We start from the raw sequence: 17,694 nt of genomic DNA, 5'->3' as shown, positions 1-17,694 counted from the left end.
CAGTCGCTTAAGTGTGGCCAGTATCCAGTAATCGGGAGATAGTGGGTTCGAGCCCCACTGTCGGCAGCCCTGAAGATGGTTTTCTGTGGTTTCCCATTTTCACAGCAGGCAAATGCCAGGGCTGTACCTTAATTAAGGCCACGGCTGCTTCCTTCCACTTCATAGGCCTCTCCTATCCCATTGTCGCCATAAGACCTATCTGTGTCAGTGTGACGTAAAGCAAATAGCATTAGTTCCTCAGTACAGAGATTGGCAGCTCTGAGCACGGCTTCACAACGTCCTTCCTGAGAAGGCCGCGAGTGAGTAAACAAACAACAGTCGTTACCTAAATAAGTAGGCTACTTCTACCACATCATGAATTTGTATCTTTTTAACATGGGCATAACACGGACTACAAGTTGCCAACATCAGGCAAGCTCAATACCACAAGTAACATACTCTGCAAGAGATAAATGTGTACAAAACTATTTTAAACATCATCAGCATAAGCACAGACCAATTTCATCAGGCTCTGATTCAACAAACTGACAAGATTTTTTAAGGACTTACATTGAGAAACATTTTTTGCTTACGCTGATTAATTTTCTAAGATATTCAAGGATATATGACTGAGGATGGCCCCACGCAGGGCCAAAACTGGTACCATTATACTGTATAACAAAATAACTTGTATTGATTAGGAGGAGCATCCACCAAACTTTGATTTATTTATATACACCATCAATACGGAACATGAAGCTTACAAATTACGGAGAAATTTGTATTCACAATGGAATGCCACTCCTGTACTGTACTGTACTGGATATATCTCTTGTTTGACTGATGTACGCTTGGTATGTAAGCTGCCCACATTTCAACAAGCGAGCCCACCTGATTTGGGCTAGCCTCATTGGGTACCAAAGGTACAATAATACTGTCCTGTGGGGACCCCCCCCCCACTTAATCATTACAGGATCAGATAATGCTTCACTTACTCTAATTCTCTGGGTTCTAATCTCTCTCAGTAATCTCTCATGATTTACCCTATCAAAAGTGTTGGATTGGGCAATACTGATACTATCCATTAACTTCCTGAATATAATATATCTACTAATACCTTGCTGGACCCTTCAAGTTGCGCTTCCCTGGAATAACCTTTCCTAAACCCAAACTGTTTTCTATCAAACCAGTAGGTAATTTTGCAAAGGGGTCTATTATAATCAGAAAGAATACTTTCCTAGAGCTTACAAACAACACCTGTCACTGGCCTGTAAGTATCGACTTTATGTTTGTCACTCTTTCCCATGTACACTGGAGCTAATATTGCAACTCTCCAGTCATTTGGTATCGCTCCTTCATGCAAACTGTAATCAAATAAGTATTGCAGATATGGCACTATATCCCAACCCATAGCCATTAATATATCCCCAGAAATATTATCAAATCTTATCAAATTTTGTATAAATTTATAAATGTCTTTATTATCATAGGTAAATTTCTTTTTTTTGCAAGTATTATTCACCTCCTCTCTCTGGATATATTTCTTATATTCTGCTACATGGATACTACTGCTTTCTGTAAGTCCTCACATATTCACTCCCCTTGTTCATTAATTGTCACCAAGCTTAATGCCTGTAGTCGCTTAAGTGCAGCCAGTGTCCAGTATTCAGGAGATAGGGGCTTCCAATCTCACTGTTGGCAGCTCTGAAAATGGTTTTCTGTGATTTCCCATTTTCACACCAGGCAAATGCTGGACCTGTACCTTAATTAAGTCCATGGCTGCTTCCTTCCCACTCCTAGCCCCTTCCTTTCCCATCGTCACCACAAGACCTAACTGTGTCGGTGTGACGTAAAGCATCTTGTAAAAAAAATCATTGATGATACCTGGAATGTCCTGTCTGGAACCTCTTTATGCCCTAAATTTTCTACACATATACTTCCATTGCTTCCTAAATTTCATATAGCTGCCAGTGATATTTGCCATCATGTTTATCCTTAGCTGAATTTTTTACTGTATTCAGTTTCTTGGTGAGCTCCTTCCATCTCTCCTTACTCCTGCAACATTTCCTAACTCTATTTCTTTCTAATCTGGACGTCCTTCTTAACCTCTTTATTTTCCTGTTATGATATAATGGGTTCTCACTCTTCCACACCATTTTTAAAGGTTCATACCTGTTTTGACACTCCTGAACAATTGCTTTAAACACATCCCAAGGGCTGTTTACATTTATATTCACCATTTTCCATTGATCATAATGGATTTTTAAAAATGTCCCCATTCCCCTCTTATGAACCTCATGGTTCTACTTTTACGATTTTTCCTTTCTAACACATTAATTTTTAACTATGACAAAGACAGCTTCATGATCACTTACCTCATCTATCACTTCAGATCCCTACAGAGCTCATCTGGTTTTATTAGCACCACTTCTAGAATATTTTTCTCTCCATCATTTTCTGATTCAGCTGTCCTTCCCATAATAACTTATTCAGCCTTTGTTGGCCATGCTTGTCTCATTTCAGATTCCCTTCCCAGTTAACATTTTGCAAGTTCAGATCACCCACTACAATAACGTACTTTTCTCTGTTCCCCACATAACAGATTATTGTATTAACTGTTGTGCCTAGGTTCTGTTTCAACAAATAGTACACCTCTTTGCCATCCACCAGTGGAGCTGCTAACTAGTGTATACATAAGTTCCAATGTCTCTATTCCTGTTTCATTGCTATACATGCCCTCGTAGCCACTTTCTCCATGTTGAGATCCTTAAAGTGATCCTCCTTGCATTCAAATAAACTGGTTTGCCTTCACAACAATGCTTGCACACTGTTCAAATACAACTTACCTTTCATGGAGCTGACTAATAATAGTTGAATAATAATAAGAGTTGACTAATAATAACAAAAGTAGAAAAACAGTAATGCCACAAGTTTAGATGCTTTCCATATGAAATTAAGATATTGGAGTTTTTTTTTTTTTGTGAAAGCCTTAGTGTAGTGCATGGATTGTGTGTAACTGAGACATGGATAACTGACTCTTGGCCATGCGGTTAGGGGCATGCAGCTGTGAGCTTGCATCCGGGACATAGTGGGTTCGAACCTGCACTGTCGGCAACCCACAAGGTGTTTTTCTGTAGTGTCCCATTTTCACATCAAGCAAATGTTGGGGCTGTAAGTTATCTTGATTCTTAATTAAGGCCACAGCTGCTTCCTTCTCAGTCCTAGGCCTTGCCTATCCCATCGTTGCCATAAGATCTATGTGTGATAGTGCGGCGTAAAGCAAAATTTAAAAAAAAAATTATGTGACACTTAAAGCAAGAGAATAAAAATTATTGAAATGTGTTGGTTCAAATAGATGTTAAAGTTGGGTTAAAAATAAAAGGATTGATGTTTGATTATAGGGGAGCAATTCAGCTGATTTTGCGAGAGTGTAAATGGGGTATGAATTCTATAGGGAGATGATAGAAATTGGAATAAATGTAGGATGAAATAGTTAATATTTGTAAAGCTCAGGATAGAGTAAAGTGGATATCTGCATCAAACCAGCCTGTGGATACGGAGGTTAGCACATGATAAGGTGACATGGAGAACTGCATCAAGTAAGTGTGTTATGATAGACTCATCCAACAATTTCTACTACTGCGGAAGCTATATTATGTTCATCTCAATGTGTTCTTTATTACTATCTGCATTCTATGCTATACCATCCTGCAACTATGCTGTATGGCATGATTAATTTCTCATTTCACCTATTGAACATTCTGGATTTATCTCCCACCTGTTCTAAGTTCCTGGTCACCTGATACCTTCTCTGTATGTTTGTGATGTCACTGCCAGAACTGATTGGTTTCCCATTTGTCACGCCTTCTCCTTGCGTGCTGACATGGTAATGTCATTGTTTTTCCTTCCCCTCCTCTCTACGTTTTGGATGTGGCCTAAAGACGGCCTAGAGATTGTGTCAAACTTACCATATCTTGGTGGTACCTTCGTCTATTCTGTTCCTTTGTACTTTAAAGTTTTATTTTTCACTGCTTCTCTAAGTCTGCGCTCTAATCTAGGGGCTGAAAGTAGGCTCCTTGTATGCACTGCCATCTGCGCAACGTGTTCGAACTTCATAGCTCAGCCTCTTGACCAATAGGAGCTTGCTCCGAGAAAGTAAGCTAATCGCCGATTATTACGCTGGGCGAGAGCGGCAGTACCGAGTGGCAAGTAGACTGAGATGGACCCACGCTTGTCGTTCCTCTGCTGCGAGTGCATCTTACTAGGCAACATGGACATAACTTGAAGAAAAGTGTAAGGCGGCTTTCTCCCTCGCCCCCGTAATAATTTTAAAGCTATAATCAACGTGGGAACTGCTTTAGGTTGTATGTTTACTATAATTGATGACTTGGCTTCTTCAACCAGCATGTGAGTACTGAATTTAATATGGCGTTTTTAGCGTCACGTCAAGCCAGCGAAGATTTCGGCATTTCTTTTAAGAAACTTATCCTCTTCTGGTTCGACTTGGTTGAGTATCCGTTATGTGTTTGAGAACTCTAAATTTCTGACAAAACTACATCTCGGCTTTTTAAAAGGTTTATTAAAAACATTATTATTATTATTATAGACATTTTATATTGTAACTTTCATGTTGTTAAAAGAAACTGATAATATTTAATAATGTATTGGGGTGAAGTTTGAATGTTTTATGCTTTGTGGAAATTTTGTTAGTGCCCCTTGTAATGTTAAATTGTTCTAGCTTATCTGAACACCCCATGTGAGTCAATTTTAAGCAGCCCTGAAAATGGTTTTCCGTGGTTTCCCATTTTCACACCAGGCAAATGCTGGGGCTGTACCTTAATTAAGGCCACGGCCGCTTCCTTCCAACTCCTAGGCCTTTCCTATCCCATCGTCGCCATAAGACCTATCTGTGTCGGTGCGACGTAAAGCCCCTAGCAAAAAAAAAAAAAAAAAAAAAAAAGTCAATTTTAAATCACTTGAGTTCGAACCAAGGGGATAGTTACTTTTTTATCTTTCGCTGTATTGTTTTAATTTTCCTTCCTTTGTTTTTTGTCCTCGGGTTATATTTTCGTTTCCCTTTTTGGACGGGGCTTGCTTCCGTGGTTTCATGCTGCCATGCTTGATACATGGCGTCTGTGTGTCACCATGACAACGTTTTGTTTTGGTGATTGTTAATGTGTTGATTTTCGTCTCCCGACCGTGAATATTGTTTGTTGATTTGTGGACTGCTTCCGTCCCTTGGGATGAATTTAATTTCTAATTGATTTTTCTTAATTTTTGGAAAACCTTGCTCTCCTGTTTGGAGATATTAAATTTTTTAAATTTTCCTGTTATTTTTCCCCTTGTGCCTGGGCATGTCGTTCGTTGTGCTTCTTGTATCTCGACTGCCCATCATCTAATCCCTTGGTGAGAACTCGGTGATTCGGAATAATAATAATACTTGAGACAAGGCTCTTAGATGCGTTCATGGCGAACTGAAATTAGTTTTAATCTTCATTTTCATTGGTGTGTTGAAGCCTAAGTTGGTTATGAAATTTAATTTTAATTTTTCCTCTGGTCGACCAGTATAAATTTTAATTTTCGTTTTACTTAATATGTTTATCCAAGTTAATTTTATCTTGTTAAGTTTCCCTACGTTGTTGATTTCTTCCCTAATATTTTAAAGATTTTCATTATTATTAGTTACTGAATAAACCTAATTAATTTAAATTTCCCTCTGAATTTGTTGTTCTTTCTTAAATTAATTGATACCAGGTAAATTTATTCTTGTTGGGATTTCCTGACACTCTTCCACATTTCTGGTAAGTCTTTTCCTTATCCTTATTTGATGTTTGGTGAATGTATGTTACGCTTCCTATTTGTGTTGCTTTATCTGGCTCATTTGAGTATCTGCTAATTTTACCTTTTCCTTGCCTAATTACTGCCGTAAACGTAGAGAATTGTGTATGATCTACATCGCGGGACAGTGCTATATAATTTGAAGCTCACATCATGCACATGGTTCATCTGAGAGTGTGCCATAGATGGAGATATCAACTAATTTTGAAGTAGGGCTTTGTCCTGAACTTTAAAAATTACTTTTATTGGTGACTTAATCACTGCAAGTCACTATGGACTCTAATTTAAAGTTCTCTCTATTCTTCAATTTTAACATACTCTATTTATTTATTTCCTGGTAGTGCTTTCTACCTGAATTCAACTTTCTCAATGGTGAATTTCTTTTCGCAGCCAATGGGATAGCACAATATTGCTGGGAGTGCTATTATCAGCAAATCACATCAATAGAAATGGCACTGTACTCAAAGGAACTTCAGCATATCTTGTTTAAAACTGCATTCTCAGGTCACTGAGTTGTTGGACAGATGTTTCTGCACTTTTCCTCTGTGTATTCAGCAGGTGTGTTTATCTGTTTTTTATGTATTTTACTCATTAGCTGGATCCTTATGATCAGTAAAAAAGTGTAATCACTATCATTGTTTAGGTTAATGACCAGTTCATATAAAATCTTGGTCTTAAGCACACTTCCATATTCACTTTAAATACTGTCTTGTATTGCCAACTGTGGAATGGCTTTCTCTCTTTTCCACGACATATAATTTTAAATTATTTTGTGATCATTACTCACATTTAGTGTTAACTGTATTTGTGTTTGAGCAGAATCCAAGCTGGACCTTCGGTCTGCTATATTTCAAACAATTGATATATGGGCCTTCAGTGCACCCCCTTCATTTTCTAGTGAGAATTATCTATGACTGAAAGACTGTCGTTTCAGAATTGCTGAATGATTTTTCCTTTTGCGTGAAGCTTGAGTATGTCAGCTCATTTGGGAATTTCTTGTAATTATAGTACATTTGTGGTTTTTCATAGCCTACCTTGCAAAGTTGCACTAATTGATCTTTGTTCTTCAACATTCTGTTTATTCATTCTTGTAAGATTTTGTGATGCCTTTGCTGGCAAGATGTGTTTTCAGTGCACTATGTTTTCTGGTATGGGCTAGAATAAATTTGTTACTTTCATTGACCTGTCTCATTCTCATCCTTGGCTTTGACAATATGAAAGTGTATCTATTGGATTGACCATAATGGCCACCAGTGGTCTGTATTGACTCAATTACTACAGTTAATTATGTCTAGGTCCACTTTGTCAATACAATTCAAAAATGGTATTGTATATCTAAACCATCAAATACATATGTAGATGCAAGTACATGTTTTGAGAAAATAAAAATTCTCTTCTTCAGCTTATGGATAAAATCACATGCATTTGAAGACCTTATTTAACATTATTTTATGTCCTAACAGACTGGATAAAACGACAATACCACAACATTTATTAAAAGTTCAAACATGAAAAACTTTAATGTTATGTCCAAATTCTATAAGACATATGTATGTGGTATGTTAAAATTGAACTGGTTGACTGTTGATCTAATGTATTTGGGTGTGGCATTATTTATGGTCTTTCGTAGTCCCACAGCCCTTCTTGTGTCTCAAGTTTTTATTGTTAGTGTTGACACCATCTGCTTATCCAACACAAGATCTTAACAGATAAATAATTCTATTGTTTGTTGATCAAGCCAGCCAGATTAAAGTGGACTTTTTCACTTGTCTCTAAGGAAAAGAAAAATTTAATGTAATGGTTCTAAAGGCAACTTGACAAAATGAGAAGCCAGTGTTGAAATTAAAAGTGACTTACTTTAGATGCAAAGGCCTTGCAAGTATGTGGGCACTATCAGCTCAATCAGCAGACTGTTTAGCTGGTGGGTTGAGGAGTGGAGTGGGAGGAGTCTGCGGTATAGGAGGGGAGTTGACCTTTACTGCACACTTGTGCTTTTCCTAACTGTCCCCCTTCTTGTTGCCCTTTCCCTTTCTTCCTCTTTCTAGAATATTGGATTGCTAGTTTAAATAACTGATTGTCATCTGCCATGTGTTCATTATATTATTTTCCCTGTCAAGCGTTGCAGTTTATAACTTTCCAACTTCTCGAGAACATTTTTTTTTTTTGCTAGGGGTTTTATGTCGCACCGACACAGATAGGTCTTATGGCGACGATGGGATAGGAAAGGCCTAGGAGTTGGAAGGAAGCGGCCGTGGCCTTAATTAAGGTGCCTGGTGTGAAAATGGGAAACCATGGAAAACCATTTTCAGGGCTGCCAATAGTGGGATTCGAACCTATTATCTCCCGGATGCAAGTTCACAGCCGTGCGCCTCTACGCGCACGGCCAACTCGCCCGGTCTCGAGAACATTAATCCGTTTACCTTTATTTAAAGGTTGTAGCAGAACAGGTGATTGTTATCATGCATATGTTCACACATGGCAGAGTATCTAGCATATTTCTATACACTCCCAATTTACTATAAGTACTGCTTGTGTTCACGCTGTTAGAATTGAACAGGATTTTATTATTATTGTTATTAGTCCTAAAAGACACATTAATATGTTTCACAAACAGTTTGGCCAGACTATATGACTGCCTGTTGATATAGGTGAAAGTCATGAATATCTTCTTTTCTCTCTTGTTTACGAGGAAGGATGTAGGTTTATTTATGATCTATTACTATTAAGCAGAACATGGCTACTGTTGTTTGATTCTTATAAATTTGTGTGAATATTATTTAAAGACCTTTTTTTCAGGAGCTTGCCTGATTGTAAATTTGCCTTTTGGGATTAGGATGTCTCCATACTCCTTGTTTTGACCAAGTCACTACCTTTCATCCCTAGCCACGTTTTTGCATCCTGGACCTTGCTTCTCCCTGCCTGTCTTTTGATGCACTCTCCTTCAAAAAGAAAGACAATTATGAACCAAAATTGATGTCTACTAGGGTGGAACTACATATACGACTGTACAGTCTCTATACTAAATAAGAGCCATCAGTACCATCTTCCTAGCTGAATGAGTTAAAACCTAGTACAGCATGGTAACTGAGCTCTAGTATTTAATTATTGTGTGATAGCACCCTCCTTATAATGTGTACCTCGAGAAAGGCTGATAGTCAAGCAGCATTGTTGCTGACATCTCATCAAGTTGACTACAGCTCAATCCCAGCCAATGAATGTGGATCTTTGAAATAACAGTCATGTCCCTGTGTTCTGCTTTCCCTTTAAAACATCAGTTTCAGAGTCTATAATCACAAAATTAACAGTTGGATTAAATTACACCGAGGCTGTAAACTTGTGGCCCTAACAAGAACAACAATATATTTTTTGTTTCATATTTCAGTGACAAGTCATTGGATGTAAGTCACAGTCTAAATACATCATATAAAATGGACCTGGAAATAGATATCAAAGAGGAACCAGGGTGGCTTGAAGAAACTGTAAGTATATCACTTTTGTCTTTCCAGATAACTGTATAGTGATTAGAGTATAACTTGTATTCAACAACTTCTGGCTTGCTTTTCTTATGGAGTTATTTTTGCATCCTACCATGAATATTAAATTGATTCAGGGTTGTGGTAGTGTCAAGATTGTTTTTCTTGGGTTGGTCAGAATTCCTGATAATGACTGGTTATGTCCTGTTCGCTTTAAGCGGTCATGAAACACGCTGGTTATGACTACTATGAGAATATTAGTTGATTAGTCTTATATTCTTTGTCACGAACAGAATTACTGCTGCGGCTGTAAATCTTACAGAAGTCATAATTTTGTATATTGCTGTCATTTACTTCATAAACCATGAGGATCTGTGCTGCGTAACAGCCCTTGGCAAAGTCCATTTATCAGTTTTCCTAGAAAACATTTGGTCTACAAAGGAAAAAAATTTACTTTAGAACAACTAGTCTAGACAGTAGTGCATATATCAGAAAATTGCGTACGAGGATTAGGAACTTGGTGAGTTAAGGAAAACTCTTCTTCAAGTCATTTGATTTATTTCTGAAAGTGAGTGACTCGGCTAAAAATTATTATGTATTGGTTTGAAATTTGTAAGGATAGTCTTACAGGTTTATGTGTGGGAAATGAGGAGCCTCTTGTGTTCAAGAATGCAATGAGCGGAAATGTTTTAAGAACCTGAAAATTAATGATCTTCCCGCGTTGTGGCAAGGCAATCACAATGCTTGGATATCTGCCAGTTTAATGTATTGGTGGTTAATTTTGTTCAATGCAGAAACAAGAAGTAAAATCAGAATGTTTTTTTCCTTGACAATGCCATTTGCCTCCCAGAGATTGAGTTCTGAAATATGAAACTGGCCTAGTTCCCACCTTGTGAATGGAACCAATTATTTTGGAACATGAATTCTAAGGGAAGAAAACCAATCATTCTGTTAACAATTTAATTTTAACAATAGTAAAATTCATTAAGAAATGCATAAATATTTAGTATAGTTAACAAATTGAAAACAGATAAAAGACAAGGTGGGAGATAAATAAATAATGCAAAGGACAATTTAATTGACAGAGTAAATCTTCAAAACTAAATTAATTCACAAATTTAACTCGCCCAAGGGGTTGAAAAACAAAAGAAGTTGAAATGGCAAAATGTGCAATGTACTCACCAAACCTTGAGTTTGCATGAAGTTTATCTTAAATATGATCTTTGCAGACAACACAATTAGGCAAATAAAATTTGATGCTGGTAGTTCAGCCACACTGACTTACAAGAGTCTTGAAGATGTTTAAAAAATTTAGTTCATCCGAAGTTGCAAGCTTGTTAGAAACTTAGTTCTGGTTAAACCAATAGTACTTACGTTCTTGATGTTCAACACCTTCATGATGAATCAACAATTCTTGAGTATGGGTGGGACGTGAAAGTCCATGACCTTGAAGATTAATTGTGAGCTGGAATGAGAAAGGCTCTGTCCTCTGGCAGAGATTTGAGAAGGTTCTATAAAATGGAATAGCCACTGCAAGTGGACTAATAGGATTGTACTGTAGGTAGATCCAGCAGCCATCCTGAAATACTGAATTGTGGTTTCGTGTCTCCACAAGTCATGGCATTAAGGCCACTTGACATAGCGTGCAGTCAGCTGACCAACTGGTGGAGTTTAAGATGTTGTGTTGATGTGCAGACCACAAGTGAAGTGATGAAGGAGCCTTGGAATTTGTGTTTAAATATCGGAACCGATAGGCATGGCTGGGATTGGGATGGAAGCTAACATGGCCTTGATTAACATACAGCCCCAGCATTTGCCTGGTGTGAAAATGGGGAATCACAGAAAACAAACTGCAGGGCTGCCAACAGTCGGGTTTGAACCCTTTATTACACGTAATAAATGTTTGCAAATGTGAAAATTATTAGTGTTGCATTATGAAATTGAATAATATAAAATCCTGGTAAGAATAAAAGGATATTGAAGTACAGTATTGATAGTTATAATTACTGAAATACTCATTTATAAATTCATTTATGAAATCAAAGTATTACTTACATAGGAGTGACTCCAAGCACAGCCGATTAACTTACGTAGACTAATTTTGCATTATACAGCAATTTGTCTAATATGGAAAAATATCTGTCACTTACACTTCCACATTGAACAAATTTTTACTCTCCTTAAGTCACTGGAGGGAATGGTTACTTGTAATTTATATCTGTACAGGTGAGTTTGCTTATTTATTGATATTTCTTCTGGTCATATTATCTAATAGGTCTTGTGCTCTGAACAGCTAATTTTGACAGTGAGTTTTTTTAATGGTTATTAACATGTGTGCTGTTTTTTATAAATCTCATGTACTGCTTTCAGTTCACCTAAATTTATTCCTTCATTTCTCTCTTTTTTTTTTTTTTGAGAATTTATTTCCTTATTTGATTTACTTCTTGGTACACAAATTATATCCTTGTTGGGGAGAGGTATATTCACCAGAGTATATGCTATTGTGGTGTGTTTGTACAACCTAATATTTCTCAAATACATACCGGTCTCCAGAACATTGAAGAGTTTTGTGAATTATTGAAAACTGTATAATGTGGGACCAATTGGAGAGGAACCTATGGCTCACACAGGGAGCTGGCCATCTGTTGGCAGTCCTAGTGGTGTTTCTGGATGACGGAATTGGGGCAGCATGTGACAAAGTTCTCACTGCAGAATTACTCAGTAGTGGTAGGTAAACAGTGGGTTTTGTATTTCCCTACGTGGAACATTATACTTTGTAGGTCGACTTAGAAGGAAACCTCAACAACACCCTGTTTGATCCTGTGTTCTGCGAGATCCATATGCCGGTTAGTAATACACTTACGTATATTAGTAAATTAGAGTACCATGTTGTTGGAATATGAAATTGGCAGAAACCTCCTTCAGTTTTGGAAATAGCTACAGCTGAAGCATATCAAGGTATAACACGCCTGTCACAGCGCTCCTTTGTTTTGAGAAAGCAAAAAGCACATTAAGCCTGGGAAGTCCCATTCTGCATTAGCATGAGGATTTTCCATGTCCTGTGTCTGGACAGTGTGATAGTTAAGTACTCTTATTTAAATGAAATGCCACCTTACCTCTGAAAAACAAGCAGGTGGCAAAATACTGGCCTCCATTGTTTCCACAATGATATTACAACACCAGATTGCCTGACTTGATTGCGTAGCTGTAAAATACTGCAGCAGGTTTATTGGTGTTCCTTAACATCTTCAACAATAGAAGAAATGTTAAAGGAACAACACTGTTGACATGTCATGAGACATGCAAAGTTCTTTGATTGATTTTGGGAAGAACTCTATGGGTAAGAGTGATAAGGTTAACATATTAACACATTCGCTGCTATTGTTACACTGTTGACATTAACCGTGAGTGCATTACGAGTCACCGATGTCTCGTAATGAAGTGAGCTGTTCGTGGATGGGAAAATTATATTACTTCGAAGTAATTAGATTGACAGCTGCAAGTCATGTCAAGTTCTCACATTCCTCAGCAGGATGATCCACTGGCGCTCGGTTTAGCTGCAGTAATTATTAAGGTCCACGAGTCACCCGTGCCTTGCGTAGTACAGGACAGTGTGATAACATCCCTTTCTACATGCTGGTAAAAGTTTATTTACATGAGTGTAAATGCATTTTTACACAAACAATAAATGTTCAGGCATTCCTCACAGTACGTTGTCACCTGCTTTGTTTTCTTATCAGTGTCTTTTGATGTGCCACATTCTCGCTGAACTTTATAGCAAACCACGCATCGTCTTCGAACTTTTCTGGCTGGTCCTTCCATCTTTGAGATAGTGTGTGCACGTCTCCTCCCAGGACTGATGACAGGTTCTGTCTGTGGTCCAACCAGACTTCTTGCGATCTTCCACAGACGTCATGGCGTGAAGTATCAAAGCATTAACCAATGATAACTTCTAGGGCTACTTTCCTGTATCATTGTAAACCTTTCTGTAGACCTGAATAATAGGAAGACATCTGATTGGTGAAATCGACCCCGCCTTTTTAGCTCCATTGTAATCAAGAACAGAGAGAGGCTTCCTGACAGGTTCACTGTCTCTGTTTTTCTTTCTGGAGTCTACCAGACAGTCACTATGGTTCGGCAGTGTTGAAAGCATTAGAACAGGTTGCTTGTCAACCCACTTGATAACTCGAGTACCGTGCTGACACATCCTACCCACCACATCACCTTTCATTTCCTGTTTCACTATCATCGGTAGTGCACATCTATTGCTATAAAGGGTCGCACACACAAATGTTTCGTTCCTCAGAAGTTCTTCTGCCAGAGGCACACTGGTGTATAAATTATCTGCATAGAGGATCGTCCTTCATTTAGGAATCCACGTAGAAGCTCCATTACAACAGAATGAGCATGACCAACTCTGCTTTCACTCTCACTGGATTTTCCTGCATAGATCTTTGTTCTAACAGTGTAGCCTTCCCTCATACAGAGTTTATACACCTCAATTCCATATTTGTGAGTTTTGTTAGGAATATACATTCTGAAAACCAAATGGCCTCTCCAAGGAACCATAGTTTCATCTATAACCATTTCCTTTCCCATTGTCAAGACATTCTCAAAATTTTGGTGTAATTTATCAAGGAGGGGTTGAATTCGATAAAGTCGATCACCTGGTTGTTGTTTAGCTTCCTTGTCTGCAAAGTGCCAGAATCTCAAGAGAAGAAGGAAACGATCCCGTGACATTGCCCATCTAATAAGTCGAACATCATATAAGTTATTCTTAGACCAGTATGTGTTAATAGTTGGGTGAGGAACGAGACACATAGACATGATACTTCCTAGAAACTGTTTCGTTTCCTCAGCATGTTTCCTTCCGTTTCAAACATCTGGACTTGCTTTTCTTAGTATGACTTTGTTTAAATTGATTGGCATACCTGTTGGTTTCCTGAACCATCATTTCTAATAGCCTGTCATCCACGAAGTGAGAGTATATATCAATGGGCTGTCCCTCTTCTAAATGCAACTGAACCTTTGCTTCCCCAGGAAAAACTGTGAAGCCTAAATCATTCCTGGTTATATCACACCAACTGCAGTCTGATTTAACTGATTGTGTTTTAAGTTGTTCACTGTCATTTTCACTGTGGCTATCATGTACATCTGTGTCGGTTCCAGAGGACACTGGTAAAGATGATGAAATTGACAATGAAAAATTGGGATCCTCCATTTCAGTACATTGGATATCTTCATCTCCTAAAAGATCCTCAATATCCGACTCCTCTAATAGTTTCTCTAATCAAGATCTCCTGGCTCATTGCAAAGAGTCCGAACTGAAACACTCTTTGGGCAGCTGGAAGTCTGCTAATCTACGTTTCATCTGAAACAATTCACGCACATTCCTTAGCTTTCTATGCTTATAGTTGAGAATAAGATAATGAAATCTGTATATAAGTACCGTGGTGCTGCATAGAAAAGATGCCCAAATGTATATCCTGTAGTTACTTCACACAATGACAAGGGTATTCACACGCTGTCACAACAGATGATGGCTACAGCATGTTAATACTCGATCAACAGTCTGTAGCTCCTGATGTCCACCGCAGTTGAGTGGGATGTCTAGTAAAAATGTGAGGCACTTGTGACTGTATAGCAAATATTAAAAGCTGTATTACATCCGTGTGTCATGAGTCACCCATGCCTCATAGTGTACAATGTGCGTTCCGTAAGTAATGCGAACAAATTTTTTTCTGACGCAACTGTATACCGCAGCGTGTTCTGACCTGCTGGGCTAGGTGGAGGGGGGTGTTAGCTTCAAACACTCTTTGTCTCATTCAGCAGCGAGCTACCGGAGAGTCAGGACATGCATTTCCATCAAACCCGTTTTGAGTTCATGTAACACGGCACAATGGATTGTTCTGTAGAGCAACGGTACGCTATCAAATTTTGCGTTAAACTTGGGAAGTTCGCCACCGAAACGTTTCCATTACTTCAGCAGGCCTTTGGGACCGATTGCTTGTCCGAATCACAAGTTTTTCGATGGCACAAGTCGTTCATGCAGGGCCGAGAAGAGATCACCGTCGAACCTTGCAATGGACGGCCATCAACCTCACGAGTCGACGAAAATGTGACGCGTGTACGCAATTGTTTGAACTCTGACAGATGGCTGAGCCTTCAATTGATAGCACAAACTCTAAACATGGCAGAAACAACTGTTTTACGCATTGTGACCGGAGATTTGAACATGAGAAAGGTGTGTGCCAAACTGGTCCCGAAAGTGGTGACCGACGAACAAAAGGACATGCGAGTGCTTCGGTGCCGAGAAATGTTGGAAATGTGTGAAAATGATCCTAATTTTTTTAACTCGGTTATCACTGGTGATGAGACATGGGTTTTTGAGTACGACCCTGAGACAAGAAGGCAGAGTTCAGAGTGGCACACCCCATCGTCGCCCCGTCCCAAGAAGGCACGCATGAGCAAGTCCAGGATCAAAACCATGCTCATTGTCTTTGACATCAGAGGCATTGTCGACCATGAATTCGTACCTACTGGGACTACAGTGAACTCAGCTTTCTACTTGGAAGAGCTAAAAAGACTGAAAAGGAGGGTCTCGCGCTGCCGAAGCGACATCAAGAACATGTGGAAAGTTCATCACGACAATGCGTCGAGTCACAGTGCCTTCATTGTCAACGACTTCCTGGCCAGGACCAACACCACAGTGGTTCCCAAGCCTCCCTACAGTCCTGACCTGGCTCCCGCTGACTTTTTTTTTTTGGTTTCCTTGGTTAAAAGGAGTCATGAAAGGAAAACATTGGCACACGATTGAAAGAATCCAGGCGCATGTTACATCGGCTCTAAAGGACATTCCGGAAAAGGCCTTCCAGGATACCTTCCAGGCATGGAAACACCGCCTCCAGAAGTGTATCGATGCAAGAGGGTGCTATTTTGAAGATTTTTAATTATTTATAGGAATATCTTCAATAAATTATGTTTTATGAATTTAGTCGCATTATTTTTGGAACACACCTTGTAAGTTAGTTGTTAAACATAAACCTGTGCCACGGAACAACATAGATACCATTTGTGACTCGCTGCCATACTGTTATGCAAAGTTATCACCGTAGCAGCATAGGAATAAAATTTGTATTTTGTCCAGCACCACGGTTTAGTGCTGTATGAGTCACATGTGACTCGCAAAGGAGGGAATATGTTAAATGACATGTAATGTATAGTAGTTAGCAAGAAAAGAACAGGGTATATGGATAGCAGCATTGTACCAGTTTATGGATTGGTAACACTACTACAGTATGGTAGTGAGGATGGTAATGATAGACATTAGAATCATTACCTTTGTAGCATAGTTGCAGCAGAAGGCTATGCCAGTGCCTGGAAGCTGCTGCTTCAGATTGTGAAATGTGACAACCAGATTCATGGCTCACAACTACAATATGTAGCTCCTTGATCATTAATGGAATTGGTTATGTCTTTTTGGGAAACTAAAAAGAAATGTTTTATTCCACCGATAATTGTTTTCAACATCTTAAATAATGGACATGTTAAAATGGACATTTGTCAAACATAATAGTTGAACATTTGGAAGATATAGGTCATCTTTGAATAAAGAAAAGAAAGTAATATTTGCACATGTTTTTCCGCATAAAACAACATTTTCAGAAACTGAAGTACACTTTAAAATTTTTTATACTCATGAATATGATAAATAGGCACAAATATATCACTCACTACTAGTCTGTTAGAGTAACATGAAAATCAGAAGAGTTCTGTAACAATATTCTGGTCTACTTCGTCTTCCACATCTGAGGTAATGGCACGAACCAGTTCTTTGTCAGTTGGCCAATTGAAAATCTGACTATAAAACCATTGATAGCCACGAGTACACTTCCAGCTTCTTCAAGTCCTCCATCTTGTTTTTATTAATGTAGACTTTTCCTTCAGGGTATGCTTTCCTGTGGAAGAAAAGGAGCACTAGCTGTTTTGGAAAACCTGAAGGTATTTTGACACAGTCCATTAATGAATGTGTTGGTAACTACCTTCCCTTTCTTCTGGCAACTGTAAGAAAAATCCTTTAATGGAGATATCTTGAAAGGTAATCTATTTTCCTTGGGCTCTCCTCATCTAGACTACTCATCTAAGGTTGAATACTTGTTATAGAAAGCCTGCCACCAGTCTTTGAATGACAGAATATCATTGGTCACTACTTCACAAATACTTAACCTCTTACTAACACTTGCTCATTGAATGAGTTCACCATACTGTTCGGGAGTGTAGATCCTATCTACCCTTCGAATAACTCGTTTGATGCTGCCAAAGTCACGATCGCAGGGTAGAAAGGAGTGTCCCCGTACAGGGAAAAAGTGCTTGATGGATTCAAACATACCATTGTCACATAAAC

General features: G+C 38.6%; 1 pseudogene; it reads left to right on the top strand.

Annotated features, from left to right (window-relative positions):
* Nucleotides 1–6,240: 6,240 nt before the first annotated feature.
* The window catches only part of LOC137498929 (uncharacterized), a 67,871-nt pseudogene continuing 56,417 nt past the window's right edge, over nucleotides 6,241–17,694 (top strand).

This window comes from Anabrus simplex, chromosome 3 (genome assembly GCF_040414725.1).
Source record: "Anabrus simplex isolate iqAnaSimp1 chromosome 3, ASM4041472v1, whole genome shotgun sequence".
Classification (NCBI taxonomy): Eukaryota; Metazoa; Arthropoda; class Insecta; order Orthoptera; family Tettigoniidae; genus Anabrus; species Anabrus simplex.
Note: the sequence above shows the minus strand (reverse complement) of the source record. Positions and strands in the feature narration are given on the sequence as shown.